An 18,387-nucleotide genomic window follows, 5' to 3' on the forward strand; every position below is an offset into this window, starting at 1 on the left:
TCTTGTATAAAAGATTTTTAAAGGAAAAAATATGGACCATTTCTTAATGACCATTGAAGTGACTTACTTAATTTACATGCAAGTTTAAGCAGTTGAATGGCTTAATCTAATGTCTCAGTTCTTATGTTGTTAATTAACTGTGTCTGAACAACAGGAAATTTGTCTTCATATGGTTTATAAAAGAGAACAGACCTCCTTCAGTAACAGTTTCCAGAAACTGTCACTTGCCCTAAAATTTGGTTGTTGTAAGATTAAAACAGACTGATGTTACTTGTGAAATTGAAAAGTGTAAGGCACATTGCTTTTCAAATTACATTCAATAAAACATGAATAAGTTCATTTCAGTCAGCAATACAGTGAAAGCATAAAATATTAAAACATTGAACCTTCTTTTGACCATTAGTAACAAAATACAATCCTGAATGTAGCTCCATATAGAATATAAAACTGCAACAATTCAATAGACTGAGTTTAAAGGTTTTATATGCTACATTAATACATGCAAAAATAATCAGCAGAGACAACTTAATGGTCTATTTGACTGGGATGAATTGTAGATGAACTATATAATGACGGGCTGTGAAAGTGCTACTTAACAGCTGTGCAGAAATCAATGTTAAGGTTTAGGGAAGTCTTTTAACCATCAGTTCTGATGTTATCAAAATTGTCCACTCATTTCGTTAAAAACAATCAAAGAAAGCATGAAGAGTTGGAAAAGTTAGAGAGATATAGGCCAAATATAAGCAAATGAAACTAGTTATTTTGAGAAACTTGGTCAGCATGGACAAGTTGGATTGATGGGTGTGTTTCCATGCTATGTGACTCAATGACTAAGATGTCAAAAGTGAAGTGAGTAAATGATATTATTCAACTCTACAAAAATCCAGTTTAGAAGGCTTTATGGCTCAATGGATAACCCCGCCTCAGGGTTCAAGTCATCTCCACAGTATATTTGTTTTACAAATAATTTTTAAATTTCCACTAAATCAAATATTCAGTTGATAGCAATGGTATTACCCTGCTACCAGAACTATCTATTGTTGGCCACTTTGATTAGCAAAGATCATTTTATCTGATTTTGGGTTTACGTATAGAGCCAGTTTCCTCATTCTGACTTTGAATTTCATCAGAGGTCTGTCACCTTTCTACAGGAACTGTTCCAGAGGACAAGAGCTGTAAGATTTTGTTGTTACATAATGCTAGGACAGAGCTAATTGATAAAGCATTCTGATTAGCATTCCTCTCACGACTGAATCCTTTGTTCAACTGCATAGGTGCCTGTTCACCTCATTTTTCACATTTGAAGTGAAAGGGTAAAGTTGTCATAGTCCAAGAGGACCATAGAGCTGTTCTATCAATAGACAGAGATGACAGGTGTTGAGTTTAAGCTAAGAGTCTTCATGCCTCAGGTGAGGGGCAAGGTTGAGAAGATGGGACTTTCACAGCCTCAGCTGGTGCAGAAATTGAACCCAGTGTTGTTGCAATCACCGTATCACAAACCAGCCATTCAGCCAACTGCGCTTACCAACTCATGAAAGGGTCTGTATCTAAAACATAGTTTTTCAGTTTCTCTCACAAGAATAAAGTAACCTGCTCTACGTGTGCTACCAGCTTACATACGTCTGCTTAACTTTTAACATCTGCACTATCTTGCGTTTTAGTGCCAATTATGAACTTTATCGCTTTAGGCTCTGATATTGTTCAGTGCTATATTTTGGGGAGGGAGGCAGTAGCAGAGCAGGAGTGCTTCTGGACTTGTAATATGGAACCCCAAGCTAGTGTTCTGGGAAAGTGGGTTCGAATTTGACCATCAAAATTTGATTCGAATAAAAATCTGGAACTTGCATAAATAGCTAATCTAATGGTAACTATGTGCAATTGTTGCTGGTTGTTGTAAAATCTCATCTGGTTCACTTCCAACCTTTAGGGAAGAAAATCTATCAAACTTATCTGGTCTGACATACATGTGATTCCAAACCCAAAGCTGGGTGGAGTTGACTGTCCTCCGGCAATTAGGGATAGGATAGAAATGCTAGCCTAGCCAACATTGCCCACTTAATAGAAAGAAAAAATGCTGAACTTTTGGTGTTGACATGCATTTGGACTATTTTCTTCTGCATGACAAGTTTCAGCTGTCAATCAGGGGAGCTCTTTTCCCAAAGCTTTAGCGTGCCCCTCATGACATAAGTAGCCAGTACAAAAAGTGACTGTCCTCTTCAGTCTCATAAGCTATGAGTTGAAGGCCATTGCATCCTCCCATCACCAGGTAAAGTCAATTATATCACACCGTATTTTTAACTTCAGCTGCACATAAAAATAAATAAAATTTGTTAGTCTGCATTTTGTCTACTTTGTTATCCTCATCAAAACAAAATGAAGGTTCCCCATGGGAGACTGATCAGCAAGGTTAGATCTCATGGAATACAGGGAGAACTAGCCATGTGGATACAGAACTGGGTCAAAGGTAGAAGACAGAGGGTGGTGGTGGCAGGTTGTTTTTCAGACTGAAGACCTCTGACCAGTAGAGTGCCACAAGGATTGGTGCTGGGTCTACTACTTTTGATCATTTATATAAATGATTTGGATGTGGACCTAGGAGGTATAGTTAGTAAGTTTGCAGATGACACTAAAATTGGAGGTGTAGTGGACAGCGAAGAAGGTTACCTCAGATTACAATGGGATCTTGATCATTTTGGGCCAATGGGCTGAGAAGTGGCAGATGGAGGTTAATTTAGATAAATGCAAGGTGCTGCATTTTGGGAAAGCAAATCTTAACGGGATTTATAAACACAATGGTAAGGTCCTAGGGACAAAGAGACCTTGAAGTGCAGGTTCATAGCTCCTTGAAAGTGGAGTTGCAGGTAGATAGGATAGTGAAGAAGGCGTTTGGCACGTTTTCCTTTATTGGTCAGAGTATTGAGTACAAGAGTTGGGAGGTAATATAGTGGTTGTACAGGATATTGGTTCAACCACTGTTGGAATATTGAATGCAATTCTGGTCTCCTTCCTATCGGAAAGAAGTTGTGAAACTTGAAAGGGTTCAGAAAAAATTTCCAAGGATGTTGCCAGGGTTGGAGGACTTGATCGATAGGGAGAGGTTGAATAGTCTGGGGCTGTTTTCCCTGGAGCGTTGGAGGCTGAGGGGTGACGTTATAGAGGTTTATAAAATCATGAGGGGCATGAATAGGATAAATAGACAAAGTCTCTTCAATGGGGTGGGGGAGTCCAGAACTAGAGGGCATAGGTTTAGGGTGAGAGGAGAAATATACAGAAGAGACCTAAGGGCCAACATATTCACGCAGAGGGTCATACATGTATGGAATGAGCTGCCAGAGAAAGTGGTGGAGGCTGGTATAATTGCAACATTTAAAAGGCATGTGGATGGGTATATGAATAGGAAGAGTTTGGAGGGATATGAGCTGGGTGCTGGCAGGTGGGACTAGATTGGGTTGGGATATCTGATCGGCATGGACAGGTTGGACCGAAAGGTCAGTTTCTATGCTGTACATCTGAATGTCTCTATAACTCTAACAGTAAAAAAGGATGGTAAATGTATTTTCCTTCTTCCTCAGGGAATGATTCATTTAACTTTGATTGACATAAAATTGAACATTTAATTTTTAAAATATGAATTGTCATGACTATGGGTTGGAACAGATGGTCCTGTTTGATTTTTGTTAACATGGAACAGCATATTATTAAAAAGAAGCAGGCTGACACAGCCAAAATGGCTGCGGATGTATTTGAATTGGCTGTCTGCAGAGAGGATTCTGGATTAGAGGTGTTGGAAAAGCACAGCAGTTCAGGCAGCATCCGAGGAACAGTAAAATCGACATTTCAGGCAAAAGCCCTTCATCAGGAATACAGGCAGAGTGCCTGAAGGGTGGAGAGATAAATGAGAGGAGGGTGGGGGTGGGGAGAAAGTAGCATAGAGTCCAATAGGTGAGTGGGGGAGGGGATGAAGGTGATAGGTCAGGGAGGAGGGTGGAGTGGATAGGTGGAAAGGAAGATGGGCAGGTAGGACAAGTCATGGGGACAGTGCTGAGCTGGAAGTTTGGAACTGGGGCGAGGTGGGGGAAGGGGAAATGAGGATACTGTTGAAGTCCACATTGATGCCCTGGGGTTGAAGTGTTCCGAGCCGGAAGATGAGGCGTTCTTCCTCCAGGCATCAGGTGGTGAGGGAGTAGTGGTGAAGGAGGTCCAGGATCTCCATGTCCTTGGCAGAGTGGGAGGGGGAGTTGAAATGTTGGGCCACAGGGCAGTGAGGCTGAGTGGTGTGGGTGTTCCGGAGGTGTTCCCTAAAGCACTCTGCTAGGAGGCGTCCAGTCTCCCCAATGTAGAGGAGACCGTATCGGGAGCAACGGATACAATAAATGATATTGGTGGATGTGCAGGTAAAACTTTGATGGATGTGGAAGGCTCCTTTAGGGCCTTGGATGGAGGTGAGGGAGGAGGTGTGGGGGCAGGTTTTGCAATTCCTGCGGTGGCAGGGGAAGGTGCCAGGACGGGAGGGTGGGTTGTAGGGGAGCGTGGACCTAACCAGGTAGTCACTGAGGGAATGGTTTTTGCGGAAGGCAGAAAGGGGTCGGGAGGGAAATATATCCCTGGTGGTGGGGTCCGTTTGGAAGTGGCGGAAATGTCGGCAGATGATTTGGTTTATGCGAAGGTTGGTAGGGTGGAAGGTGAGCACCAAGGGCATTCTGTCATTGTTACGGTTGGAGGGGTGGTGTCTGAGCGCGAAGGTGCGGGATGTGGACGAGATGCATTGGAGGGTATCTTTAACCACGTGGGAAGGGAAATTGTGCTCTCTAGTGAAGGAGGCCATCTGGTGTTCTGTGGTGGAACTGGTCTTCCTGGGAGCAGATATGGTGGAGGCGGAGGAATTGGGAATACGGGATGGCATTTTTGCAGGAGGTAGGGTGGGAAGAGGTGTAATCCAGGTAACTGTGGGAGTCAGTGGGTTTGTAAAAAATGTAGGTGTCAAGTCGGTCGTCATTAATGGAGATGGAGAGGTCCAGGAAGGGGACGGAGGTGTCAGAGATGATCCAGGTAAATTTAAAGTTAGGGTGGAATGTGTTGGTGAAGGTGATGAATTGCTCAACCTCTTTGCGGGAGCATGAGGTGGCCCCAATGCAGTCATCAATGTAGCGGAGGAAGAGGTGGGGTGTGGTGCCGGTGTAATTACGGAAGATGGACTGTTCTACACAGCCAACAAAGAGACAGGCATAGCTGGGGCCCATACGTGTGCCCATGGCGATCCCTTCCATGGAGGAAGTGGGAGGATTCGAAGGAGAAATAGTTAACGGTGAGAACCAGTTCGGCCAAACGAATGAGAGTGTCGGTGGAAGGGTACTGTTGGGGACATCGGGAGAGGAAGAAACGGAGGGCTTGGAGGCCCTGGTCATGGCGGATGGAGGTGTAGAGGGACTGGATATATCCATGGGGAAGATGAAGCATTGGGGGCCGGGGAAACGGAAGTCTTGGAGGAGGTGCAGGGCGTGGGTGGTGTCTCGAACGTATGTGGGGAGTTCCTGGACTAGGGAGGGTAGGACAGTGTCGAGGTAGGTAGAGATGAGTTCAGTGGGGCAGGACCATGTTGAGACAATCGGTCGGCCAGGGTGGTCAGGCTTGTGGATCTTGGGAAGGAGGTAGAACCCGGCAGTGCGGACTTCCTGGACTATGAGGTTAGACGCTGTGGGTGGGAGATCTCCTGAGGTGATGAGGTTCTGTATGGTCTGGGAGATGATGGTTTGGTGATGGGGGTGGAGTCATGGTCGAGGGGGTGCTAGGAATAGGTGTCCTCAGCGTCTGGCTTCAGCGGTGTAGAGATCAGTGCGCCAGACTACCACTGCACCCCCTTTATCTGCTGGCTTGATTATGAGGTCAGGATTGGAGCAGAGGGATTGGAGGGCTGCGCGTTATGAGGGTGAGAGGTTGGAGTGGGGGAGGGGGTAGACAGGTTGAGGCGGTTAATGTCCCGGCGGCAGTTAGAAATGAAGAGGTCGAGGGCAGGTAATAGGCCAGCATGGGAGTCCAAGTGGCTGCAGTGTGTTGGAGGTGGGCGAAGGGGTCCTCAGAAGGTGGGCGGGAGTCCTGATTGTGAAAGTAAGTTCGGAGGCGGAGGCGGCGGAAGAAGTGTTCGACGTCACACCGTGTATTAAATTCATTGATGCGAGGTTGGAGGGGGATGAAGGTGAGTCCTTTGCTGAGGACTGATCGTTCGTCCTCAGTGAGTGGGAGGTCTGGAGGGATGGTGAAAACTCGGCAGGGCTGGGAGCTGGGATCTGGTGTGGGTGTGGAGCTGGGAGTGGGGGCGGAGCCGGTAACTGGAGTGGGTGTGGTGGTGGAGGGAATGGGGGTGGAGTCAAGAGCAGGGGTGGTTTCCCCCCAGGGTTCTGGGGGGCAGGGATGGTGACACTGGGATCTGTGGGGGGTGGGGGCGTGTCAGCAGAATGCAGGTGGGGGCGAAAGTGGTGGCAAACACAGTAGTGGGTGGTGCGGAGGTCACTGAGCGTGTGACATCAGCGATGATGTGAGGGGAGGAAGTGATGTCACTTGTGGTGCATGAGGGATTAGAGGTGCTGGAAAAACACAGCAGTTCAGGCAGCATCCAAGGAGCAGTAAAATCAACATTTCGGGCAAAAGCCCTTCATCAGAAATACAGGCAAAGTGCCTGAAGGGTGGGGAGATAAGTGAGAGGAGGGTGGGGGTGGGTCTGCAGAGAGAGAAAAATCCACTGAGTGTCAACCTTGGACCAGGAAAGGAACCTCAAACAATAGCCCTTCAACGAGGAAGCGGTAAGAAGCAAGTCAGTTTATTCTTCCACACTAAGAAGATTAGTGAATTATGGTATCCAGTTCAGAACCACAAGTTGGAGAGTCTCGCCTGAGATCTGAGTGCAACAGAAGGTAATGAATTTTACACTCCTACAAATCGCAGATTAGAACAGACTGTTCTGCCTATGCTACCTGTATGCATGCTACTTTTACAAATGAAAGTGCATTTCTGATTCCATTTTTCTGTTGTGGAGATCCTCTGATGTTCTTTTTCAAACAACTGGATTGCAAACTACATATCATTTACAAACTAATATTATTACCACCATACTTACTGAATATTTCAGCCACTTGGAATTATAATGAATGTACCTAATTATTTTATCTATAGTGTGTCAAATGCTTTCCTATTAAGATTCCTGGTGTTCACACCTCTTTGACCTTAGCACACAATTTAACACCCTACAATTTTCTCTATGAAGTCTGTGATCAGTTCATTGACTGGCTTTTGTTACGGTTTATCAGTCTGTGACAGTCATTGTTGTTAGCATGACAAATAATTTATGAAATTCTAGAGGTACATTAAATCTAATACCTTGTCGATATTATGATAATAAATTGAGGGAGATGCATGTCATACAGATTTATGAAAATAACAGAGAAGAAACAATGTATTATGTAAGTAAGCCTTCTCTTCAGGATCTCTCTGATAAACAGCTTGACATTATACAATGCAAGATAATGCCTGTCAGTTCCTCACTGATAAAGGTCCTGGAATATTCTGTGCATAAGTGTGTTTTACTCATCTCCTGCTGTGTTGAGAATGAAAAGATGAAATTTTTGATGAATCATTATAATAATTCTCTCCATAGTAATAAATGTCACCCAGTACTCCAATAAATAATTTTGACATATCAGCGTGTCTCACCTGGTCTCTGCACTACCTCCCGATCTGAGCCAATTTTGCTCTATCTTTTTCTGTATTATTTGATTTCATTATACTTTGAGGAAGCAAACTTCAGAAGGTTTGTATCTTATTAATAAGCCACATAATGTTATTATCTTTCTTTTCTCATACAATGGATTAGTAACCATTTTATTTTGGAAGTTAATCTCTGCCAGACAGAAAATCCTGCAAGAAAGTTTCTCAGAACTTGACTTATGTTAGTGGGAATGCTAGAAAATACACCAATGAAAGTATACCTCAAAATAAAGCTCTTTTTGCACTTCAACTAGGTAAATATTCACTTAGGGAGCATAAATTAATGGAACACACCAGATTCCAGCTGTGAAATGAGCCACACTTGTGTATTACAGCTCCATGGAAAAGGGAAAGTCTTAACTTATTCCCAATGTCTAATCTTCCACAAAGCAAGCATTCAATGTTCTTTCAGTGTTTCATTTACATCTTAGATACAGCAGGATATAAATCAGTTGGAAGCATGGACAGAAAAATGGCAGATGGAGTTTAACCTGGACAAATGTGAAGTGATACATTTTGGAGTTATGCAGTGCATGGCAGAACCCTTAGCAGTATTGATACGCAGAGAGGTCTGGGTGTGCAGGTCCACAGATCACTCACTGAAGGTGGTGGCACAGGCAGGTAAGGTAGTAAAAAAAGCCTAGTGCATGCTTGCCTTCATTGGCAAGGGCATTGAGTATAAGGATAGACAAGTTATGCTGCAGCTTTATAGAACTTTAATTAGACCACACCTGGAATATTGTGTACAGTTCTGATCACCACACTACCAGAAGCATGTGGATCTTTGGAGAGGGTACAGAAAAAGTTTACCAAGATGTTGCCTGGTATAGGGGATTTTAGCTAAGAAGGTAAGTTGGATTGATAAGGTTTGTTTTCACTGGAACACAGGAGGCTGAGAAGTGACCTGATAGATGTTTAAAAGACTGTGGATGGCAAGGATAGAGTGGAAATTAAGGGGCTTATTCAAAGGGTGACAGGGTCAATTACTAAAGGACACAGCTTCAAGGTGTGAGGAAGAAAGTTTAAAAGAGATGTATGAGGAAGGACGGTGATGACTGGAACATGCTGCCAGAGGGTGTGGTGGAAACAGGCACAATAACAACATTCAAGAAGCACCTGGATGAATACATGATTAGGTAGGAAATAGAGGGATATGGCTCCTGTAAGTGAAGAGAATAAAATAACAGGTGATGTGAAACCTTTATTCTTTGAGAACACATCAAATTTAAATCTTTGACTTTTTCAGCTTTGAATAACCAATGCAGACTTCTAACAGAACATTCCATCTGGAGATTTCACAAAGTAAACTCTTTTGCTGAGCTATATTATTTCCTTAACAGCTCTGAACAATCTTGCTTCCTCAAGACAGATGATACATACTTCTAATCTCAGGCAAGACTTCGTTGAACTACCCAAAAGCTCTCCAATCTCCAGATTTTTTGAAACTAAAGTTAATCCTGATGGTAGCTAGGAAAATGTTGGCTCAAATGCAGATGATAGAGTGGGAGGATGGGATAATGAGTAAACAATAGATGGGGAAAGAGCCCAAAGAGAAAGAAGATTGGAAAGACAAAGGAGTGGATAACAAGTTGATTGGGAGGGACAACAGCTGTTAGTGACTATCAATAGGTAGTGTGTAATGGCAGACTACATGATAACAAGACCTGGTTTGTGTTGCAGGGGAGTCAGACAGACGAGAGTTCAAGATCTAAATGATTGAACTCAATATTGAGTCCGGAGGACTAAGGGTCCCCAGTAGAAAATGAGGTGTTGTTCTTCCAGCTTGCACTGAGCTTTGCTGGAGCACTGCAGCAAGCCTGAGACAGTGATGTTGCCCAGGCAAAAGAGTGGTGTGTTAAAGTGGCAGGCACCTGGAAGCTCAGGGTCTGTTCTATGGGTAGAATATAGATGTTCTGTGAAGCAGTCTCCCAGTTGATGTTTCATTTCCCCAATGTAAAGAAGACCACCTTTTCTTTGTTTACTTGTCAAATGACAAATGAACTACAGCATATAGAAGGCAGCTTACAATCACTTTCTCAAGGGCAATTACACATGGGAAACAAATGCTGACCCACTTAGAGATGTTCATATCCCATAACTGAATAAAAAAAAATCGCGTTTTGCTTTCCGCCTCCACCACCCTTTATCATTTAATCTTCTCCCGTTCTTGAGCCCCTGACTTTTCTAGTTCCAAGTCATTGACCAGAAATATATAACACGTGTTTTCCCCAATTGACCCAACTCAACTAAGAATTCAGGGGATAGAGAAAGCCCACTGTGGGTGAGACTGAACACTTCCATCTATTTTGGGGCTTAAAATAGACGTAAGGAGAGACTTTTGCCCTTTTTGGAACAAAAAGCCCTGATTAAGGCACCACTAATCACAAGCAAGCAGTTCTGCATAATTTATGACAGAGACATGTGACACTGAGTTGAGTATTGGGGATGGGACCCTCATCATGTGCCAAGTGGCAGGGCCTGCAGGGGGTTGGGAGTTTCGCAAAATGTGACAGTGGGTAACCTGGAAGAATGTAAAATCTTGGAATTGGGAGTGGTCTTCTGGGAGTATGGGAAGAGGCCCTGGCGCTGCTCCCTTCTTTGGCATAAATATGTTGGGGACAGTAGCAAGCAGGTTGGCAGTGGGAGGTTGTCTGCTGGATTTTTCAAGGAGAAAGTGAGGTCTGCAGATGCTGGAGATCAAAGTTGAAACTTTATTGCTGGAACAGCACAGCAGGTCAGGCAGCATCCAGGGAACAGGAGATTCGACGTTTCGGGCACAGGCTCTTCTTCAGGATTGTCTGCTGGATTTAACAAGCTGCCTAACCTTCACACCTGTTGGAAGAACAGCATAAGATATAGCCCATGTACATTGTTTCTCTTCCTATTGATGCTGCCTGACCTTGCTAAGGATTTGCAGCATTCTTAAAATTTTTAAAATTAGAATTGCAGTATCTGCAGTCTTTTGGGTTTGAATTGACAACAGATGTGGAGCAAAACTGTCCCATGAGAAGAGTGACTTCAATAACAGAGATAATCAAACGGAGGTTTAGCTGGAAAGCTTTCCATTTTTTAGAAGAAAAAATGTATTGTATATGGACCATCAACATACATGTCGAGGTCTAATTTACCTAAAAGTATAATTTGATTTGGCTGTTCAACTTCTCCAACAACCTCCTTAAAAGACAATGATTTCTCTTTAAGAACTCATCCTATAATTCAACTGCAAGGCTGATTTTACATTTCAACTCTTTAGAGAAACTCCTAAAGATTCAATCGGCAACGCATTAGTTCAGGAATGGCAAGGGGAAAAGCCTGGTATTCTGGAGAAGACATTTGTTTATAAACAGAGAATAGTTTCTGTAGAGAAGGACATAAGCCCTGATTCTAAATAAGCCTGGTTGAACAGAAATCACACTGCGATTTAATTACTGTACACATCCTGAAACTGCAGATTGAGTACAGGCAGGGGAATAGTGGTATGATTTCCAAATAAAGGATCTTATCTTGCTTTGCACGAAGACATAGATACAATTAAAGTCTATTTTGGCAATAAAAATAAATCAAATGTCAGCACAATGATTTCAAAATGTCAACTGTAAATGATCAGACAAGACCCACAAAAATAAATTGCAACTTCTCCAAATCCAATATACAAGTGGTACTATTTATCACGATGTGCATGGTAAAATCTAATAATCAAAACAGTTCCAAAAAAACATAAAGAGATACATTACAATAAAGTTATAATAACACCCCATGAACAATAACAGCATCCAAGTTCTGTAGACTCCATTTAATTTACATTCCCAAGTCAGATCCATAAAGATTTTTTGAAGGTTAGATTTTACATTTTCAGTTTTGGGAACAGAGCCTTTCTTGTGCAGATTCTTAGTGGGGACAAATGTACTTCCTGTTTCTGGAGAAAGCATTTTCAATTGCTGTGGTATCTAATAATCCCCTGAGACATTGAGGTAAATCAAGGGCACACCAGCGTCTTTAGTGTTTTCAGTGCTATCTGACTCAGCATTTGTGGATGCTGGAGAAGTCAAAGATGCAGCCAAGTCCATACTTATGAAGTATGCTTATCCCATCAAGGAAAATAACATGCTGATTGCACCATTACTATTGGATATCAAAAAAACTGGTGCAAAAAGTCTGGAACACAGGATTTCACAATACACAATTTGTTTGCTATACTCAGTATGGTCTCCTCTAAACTATGGAGAGTAAAGGTAGCTCAGGTAATAGTTTTCAAAAACACCTCTGCTTGGACCGGAAGCTTAGCTTTGAATTTCTGGTATCCTGGTATCTCTGCCTTACTCTCACAATGACATTACTGACCTTTGTCTCCTGTAAAGCACAAAGCAAGTTTGAAAAACAGCACTTGTTTGGGCATTTTACAGTCTTCTGAACTTGGAGTTCAACAATTTTAAAAATGTTTTAAATTTTTAAAATCATAAACAATTTTATATTTCAATTTTTCTCTAATTTTTGTTTTTTGAGAGTAGAAAACCAGCTTTTAGCACATCTTTTGTTTCTTGTATTTTTTTTAATGTCCTGGCCCCATTCTATTTGTCTTTTTAAGATGATCTCTCCATTATCAATCAGAAATTTTTGTCATTGTTATTATGTCATTGTCTCACCCACTGTTATTCCAGTTTTGATGACAGTTCATCGACCTGAAACATTAATTCTGTTCTTGTATCTCCACAGATGTCACCAGACAAGCTGAGTACTTGCAGCTTTGACTGTTTTTATTTCAGATTTCCAACATCCACAGTATGCTAATCACAGCCAAAATCTATCATGAGTGACAGGCAACACAGTGTTCAGGAAATCATAGAAAATAGGAGCACGAGTAGGTCATTCAGTCCTTCAAGCTTGCTCTGCCATTCATTATAATCATAGCCTATCTTCCAGCTCAATAGCCTGCTTTCCCACATATCCTTTGCTCACTTTCGCCTCAAGTACTGTATCCAACTCTTGCTTGAAATTATGCAATATGTTGTCCTCAACTGTTTTCCATGGTAACAAATTTCATAGGGTCACCATTCTCTGAACGAACTTTCTACTCTTCTCAGTCTTTTATGGTTTACTGCGGATCCTTAAACAATGACCCCCAATTCTATATTCCCTCATCTTCAGGAATATCCTTCCTACATCTACCTGTCTAGTCTTGTTCATATTTCATGGGTTTCTATGGGATACCCCCTCACTCTTTTGATCTCCAGTGAATATCAGCCAAACTGATTTAACCACTCATACATTGCACCTAACTTGGAAGGAGACTAATATACTGGCAGGAGGATTTGCTAGAGCTGCTCGGGAGGATTTAAACTAGTAAGCTGGTGGTGGGTGGGATGGTAGAGCCAGGGAGATAGTGAGGAAAGAGATCAGTCTGATACTGGTACAGTTGAGAACAAAGGTGAGTCAAACTGTCAGGACAGGCAGGGACAAAGCAGAGAACAAGGTATGACTGATATATTAAACTGCATTTATTTCAATGCAAGAGGCCTAACGGGGAAGGCAGATGAACTCAGGGCATGGTTAGGAACATGGGACTAGGATGTCATAGCAATTACAGAAACACGGCTCAGGGATGGATAAGACTGGCAGCTTAATGTTTCAGGATACAAATGCTACAGGAAGGATAGAAAGGAGGCAAGAGATGGGGTGGGGTTGGCATATTTGATAAGGGATAGCATTACAGCTGTACTGAGGGAGGATATTCCCAGAAATACATCCGGGTAAGTTATCTGTATTGCACTGACAAATAAGAATGGGATGATCACCTTATTGGGATTGAATTATAGACCCCCTAATAGTCAATGAGAAATGGAGAAACAAATTTGTAAGGAATTCTCAGTTATCTGTAAGAATAGTGGAGTGGTCATGGTAGGGGATTTTAACTTTCCAAATATAGACTGGGACTGCCATAGTGTTAAGGGATTAGATGCACAGGAATTTGTTAAGTATGTAGAGGAAAAGTTTCTGATTCAGTACGTGGATATACCTACAGAAAATATGCTATTCTTGGGAAATAAGACAGGGCAAGTGACTGAGGTGTCTGTAGGGGAGCACTTTGGGGCCAGTAACCACAATTCTATTTGTTTTAATATAGTGATGGAAAAGGTGAGACCGGATCTAAAAGGTGAAATTATAAATTGAAGAAAGGCCAATTTTGATGGTATTAGGCAGTTTTGAGAAGATTTGTCAGAACATCTTGGAAATGACTCCCAGGCTATTCAGAACTCTTGGCATAGCCCACAAACCCATCAACACACTAAAACAGCAGCTAATGAACTTGAAAGACCCGATACAGACAACAAGCAAAACTAATGTAATTTACAAAATACTGTGCAAGAACTGTAACAAACACTAATTGCACAAACATTCAGAAAACTAGCCACCAGGATACATGACCATCAACTAGCCACAAAACATCATGACCCTCTACACTAGTATCCTTACATACAGATAAGGAAGAACACCACTTCAACTGGGACAACACATTCATCCTAGGGCAAGCCAAACAGAGACAAAAATGAGAATTCCTAGAAGCACGGCATTCCAACCAGAACTCTATCAAATTGGACCCCATTTACCACCCCCTGAGAAAAAAAAAACAAGAAATGATGTCACCATAGGAAATGACATCACCAGCCCAAAGAAACCCAAACATATAAATAGAAAGCAAGATTCGTCCGGAGGTTCACTTATCTAGTATGGTGATGCAATGTCTAAAAATGAACCTTCCAGCACAGCGAGCAAACCTACATCCAGACATTAGGCAAAAATCTTCGCAAACTGACTGGGGGGGCAGATGTTCACAGGTAAAGGGACGGCTGGAAAATGGAAAGCCTTCAGAAATGAGATAACGAGAGTCCAGAGAAAGTATATTCCTGCTGTGGTTCTGTTCGCCGAGCTGGAAGTTTTTGTTGCAAACGTTTCGTCCCCTGTCTAGGTGACATCCTCAGTGCTTGGGAGCCTCCTGTGAAGCGCTTCAGTGGTGTTTCCTCCGGCATTTATAGTGGCCTGTCCCTGCCGCTTCCGGTTGTCAGTTTCAGCTGTCCGCTGTAGTGGCCAGTATATTGGGTCCAGGTCGATGTGTTTGTTGATGGAGTTTGTGGATGAGTGCCATGCTTCTAGGAATTCCCTGGCTGTTCTTTGTTTGGCTTGCCCTATAATGGTAGTGTTGTCCCAGTCGAATTCATGTTGCTTGTCATCTGCGTGTGTGGCTACTAGGGATAGCTGGTCATGTCGTTTCGTGGCTAGTTGATGTTCGTGGATGCGGATCGTTAGCTGTCTTCCTGTTTGTCCTATATAGTGTTTTGTGCAGTCCTTGCACAAACTTTGAAAAGTATATTCCTGTTTGGGTGAAAGGAAAGGCTGGTTGGTGTAAGGAATGCTGGATGACTAAAGAAATTGAGGTGAAAATGTGTTGCTGGAAAAGCGCAGCAGGTCAGGCAGCATCCAAGGAACAGGAGAATCGACGTTTCGGGCATAAGCCCTTCTTCAGGAGGGGTTTGGTTAAGAAAAAGAAGGAAGCATATGTCAGGTATAAACAGGATAGATCGTGTGAACCCTTGGAAGAGTATAAAGGCAGTAGGAGTATACTTCAGAGAGAAGTCAGGAGGGCAAAAAGGGGACATGAGATAGCTTTGGCAAATAGAGTTAAGGAGAATCCAAAGGGCTTTTACAAATACGTCAAGGATAAAAGGGTAACTAGGGAGAGAATAGGACCCCTCAAAGATCACCAAGGCAGCCTTTGTGTGGAGCCACAGGAGATGGGGGAGATACTAAACAAGTATTTTGCATCAGTCTTACTGTGAAAAAGGACATGGAAGACATAGAATGTAGGGAATTGGATGGTGACATCTTGAAAAATGTCCATATTACAGAGGAGGAAGTGCTGGACGTCTTGAAATGCATAAAAGTAGATAAATATCCAGGACCTGATCAGGTGTACCCGAGAACTCCATGGGAAGCTAGGGAAGTGATTGCTGGGCCTCTTACTTAAATATTTGTATCATCAATAGTCACAGGTGAGGTGCCGGAAGACTGAAGGATGGCTAATGTTGTGTCACTGTTTAAGAAAGGTGGTAAGGAGAAGCCAGGGAACTATAGACCAGTGAGCCTGATGTCAGTGGTGGGCAAGTTGTTGGAGGGAATCCTAATGGATAGGATATACAAGTATTTGGAAAGGCAAGGACTGAAGAGGGATTGTCAATATGTCTTTGTGCATGGGAAATCATATCTCACAAACTTGATTGAGTTTTTTTGAAAAAGCAACAAAGAGGACTGATGAGGGCAGAGCAGTAGATGCGATCTATATGGACTTCAGTAAGGCATGGTTCTGTGGGAGGCTGGTTAGCAAGGTTAGATCTCATGGAAAGAGAACTGGCTCAAAAGTAGAAGACAGAGGATGGTGGAAGAAGGTTGTTTTTCAGACTGGAGGCCTGTGACCAGTGGAGTGCGATGAGATCGGTGCTGGGTCCATTATGTTTCATCATTCATATAATTGATTTGGATGTGGACCTAGGAGGTATAGTTAATAAGTTTGCAAATGACACCAAAATTGGAGGTGTAATGGACTGTGAAGAAGGTTACCTCAGATTACAACGGGATCTTGATCAGATGGGTCAATAGGCTGAGAAGTGGCAGATGGAGTTTAATTTCATAAATGCGAGGTGCTACTTTTTGGAAAAGCAAATCAAGACAGGACTTATGAATGGTAAGGTCCGAGGGAGTGTTGCTGAACAAAGAGACCTTGGAGTGAAGGTTCATAGCTCCTTGAAAGTGGAGTCCAAGGTAGATAGGATGGTGAAGAAGGTGTTTGCTATGCTTTCCTTTATTGGTCAGAGTATTGAGTACAGGAGTTAGGAGGTCATGTTGCGGCTGTACAGGACATTGGTTAGGCCACTGTTGGAATAATTCTGGTCTCTTTTTCCTATTGGAAAAATGTTGTGAAACTTGAAAGGGTTCAGAAAAAATTTACAAGGATGTTGCCAGGGTTGGAAGATTTGAGCTATAGAGACAGGTTGAATAGGCCATGGCTGTTTTTCCTGGAGCGTCGGAGGCTGAGGGGTGACCTTATAGAGGTTTATAAAATCATGAGGGGCATGGATAGGATAAATAGACAAAGTCTTTTCCCTGAAGTGGGGGAGTCCAGAATTTGAGGGCATAGGTTTAGGGTGAGAGGGAAAAGATATAAAAGAGGCTTAAGGGGCAACATTTTCATGTAGAGGGTGGTGCATGTATGGAATGAACTGCCAGAGGACGTAGTGGAGGCTGGTACAATTGCAACATTTAAAAAGCATCTGCTTGGGTATATGAATAGGAAGGATTTGGAGGGATATGGGCCGGATTGGGATATCTGGTCGACATGGACAAGTTGGACCGAAGGGTCTGTTTCTGTCCTGTACATCTCTATGACTATGACTATCAGTCCTCCTAACTGAGGAAACTTTCACTGCATTTCCTCTGTAAAAAGAACATCCTTCCTCAGACAAGGATATTAAAACTGCACACAATATTCTAGTTGTGGTCTCACCAAGGCCCCATATAATTGCAGCGAGACATCCCTAATCCTGTACTCAAATACACTCACTATGAAGGCCAATAAATCAGTTGCCTTCTTTATCACCTACTGCACCTGCATGCTTACCTTCAGTGACTGATGTATAAGGATGCCCAGGTCTCATTGCACATTCTCCTCTCTCAATGTATGGCTATTCAGATGATAATCTGCCTTCCTGGTTTTGCTACCACATTGGATAACCTCACATTCAATCACATTACACTGCATCTGCTGTACATTTGCTATTTATTCAGCTTGTCCAAATCACACTGAAGCATCTCTACATATTCCTTATAACTCAACCTCCCACCCAGATTTGTATCATCTATGAATTTGGAGATATTACACTTAATTCCCTCATCTAAATCATCAATATAAATTGTGAATAGCTGGGGTCCTAACCTTGTGGTACCCTACTAGTCACTGCCAGCCATTCAGAAAAATACCCGTTTATTCCTACTCTTTGGTCTACTAACCAATTTGGGATTGGGAGTGGTATATTGAGATGGGTAGCAAATTGGCTGGTCATCTCAATATACCACTCCCAATCCCATACACTTTAGTCTTACACACTTATCTCTTATGTGAGACTTTGTCAAAAGTTTTCTGTATAAATATTTAGTGCAAATGTGATCAAGCAGAGTTAACATGGCTATATGAAAAGGAAAATTATCTTGTTCAAGTTTTAATGGGGGATAACTAAAAGTAAATCAGTGTATTTAGATTTTCAAAAAGCAACCAAAACAATGTCCCACAAGACATTTATTACATAAAATGTTAGTTCGTGGAATTGGGGTTACTATATCAGCATGAATTAAGAATTGATTAGTGGATGAGAAATAGAGGAGGAATAAATAAAGCATTTTCTAGTTAGAAGACTGTAAAGAGAGGGGTACTGAAAAGGTAAGTACCAAGTCTTGGTTATTTCCTATCTGTATGAAGGACTTAGATGAGGGACTGAGTGTAATGGATGCAAGTTTGCTGCTGATACAAAGTTAGGAGGGAAACTAAAGGTGAGGATATAAAGAGGTTGCCAATGGATATAGATA

The 18,387-nt window shown here is 42.4% G+C and overlaps 1 protein-coding gene across 33 annotated transcripts in view; it reads right to left on the reverse strand.

The window, feature by feature from the left end:
• The window catches only part of nrxn1a (neurexin 1a), a 1,876,207-nt gene that overhangs the window by 375,275 nt on the left and 1,482,545 nt on the right, over positions 1-18,387 (reverse strand). The window lies entirely within an intron of this gene.

This window comes from Chiloscyllium plagiosum, unplaced genomic scaffold (assembly GCF_037043375.1).
Source record: "Chiloscyllium plagiosum isolate Xiang-an unplaced genomic scaffold, Cpla_swu_hap1 HiC_scaffold_10, whole genome shotgun sequence".
NCBI classification, from domain to species: domain Eukaryota; kingdom Metazoa; phylum Chordata; class Chondrichthyes; order Orectolobiformes; family Hemiscylliidae; genus Chiloscyllium; species Chiloscyllium plagiosum.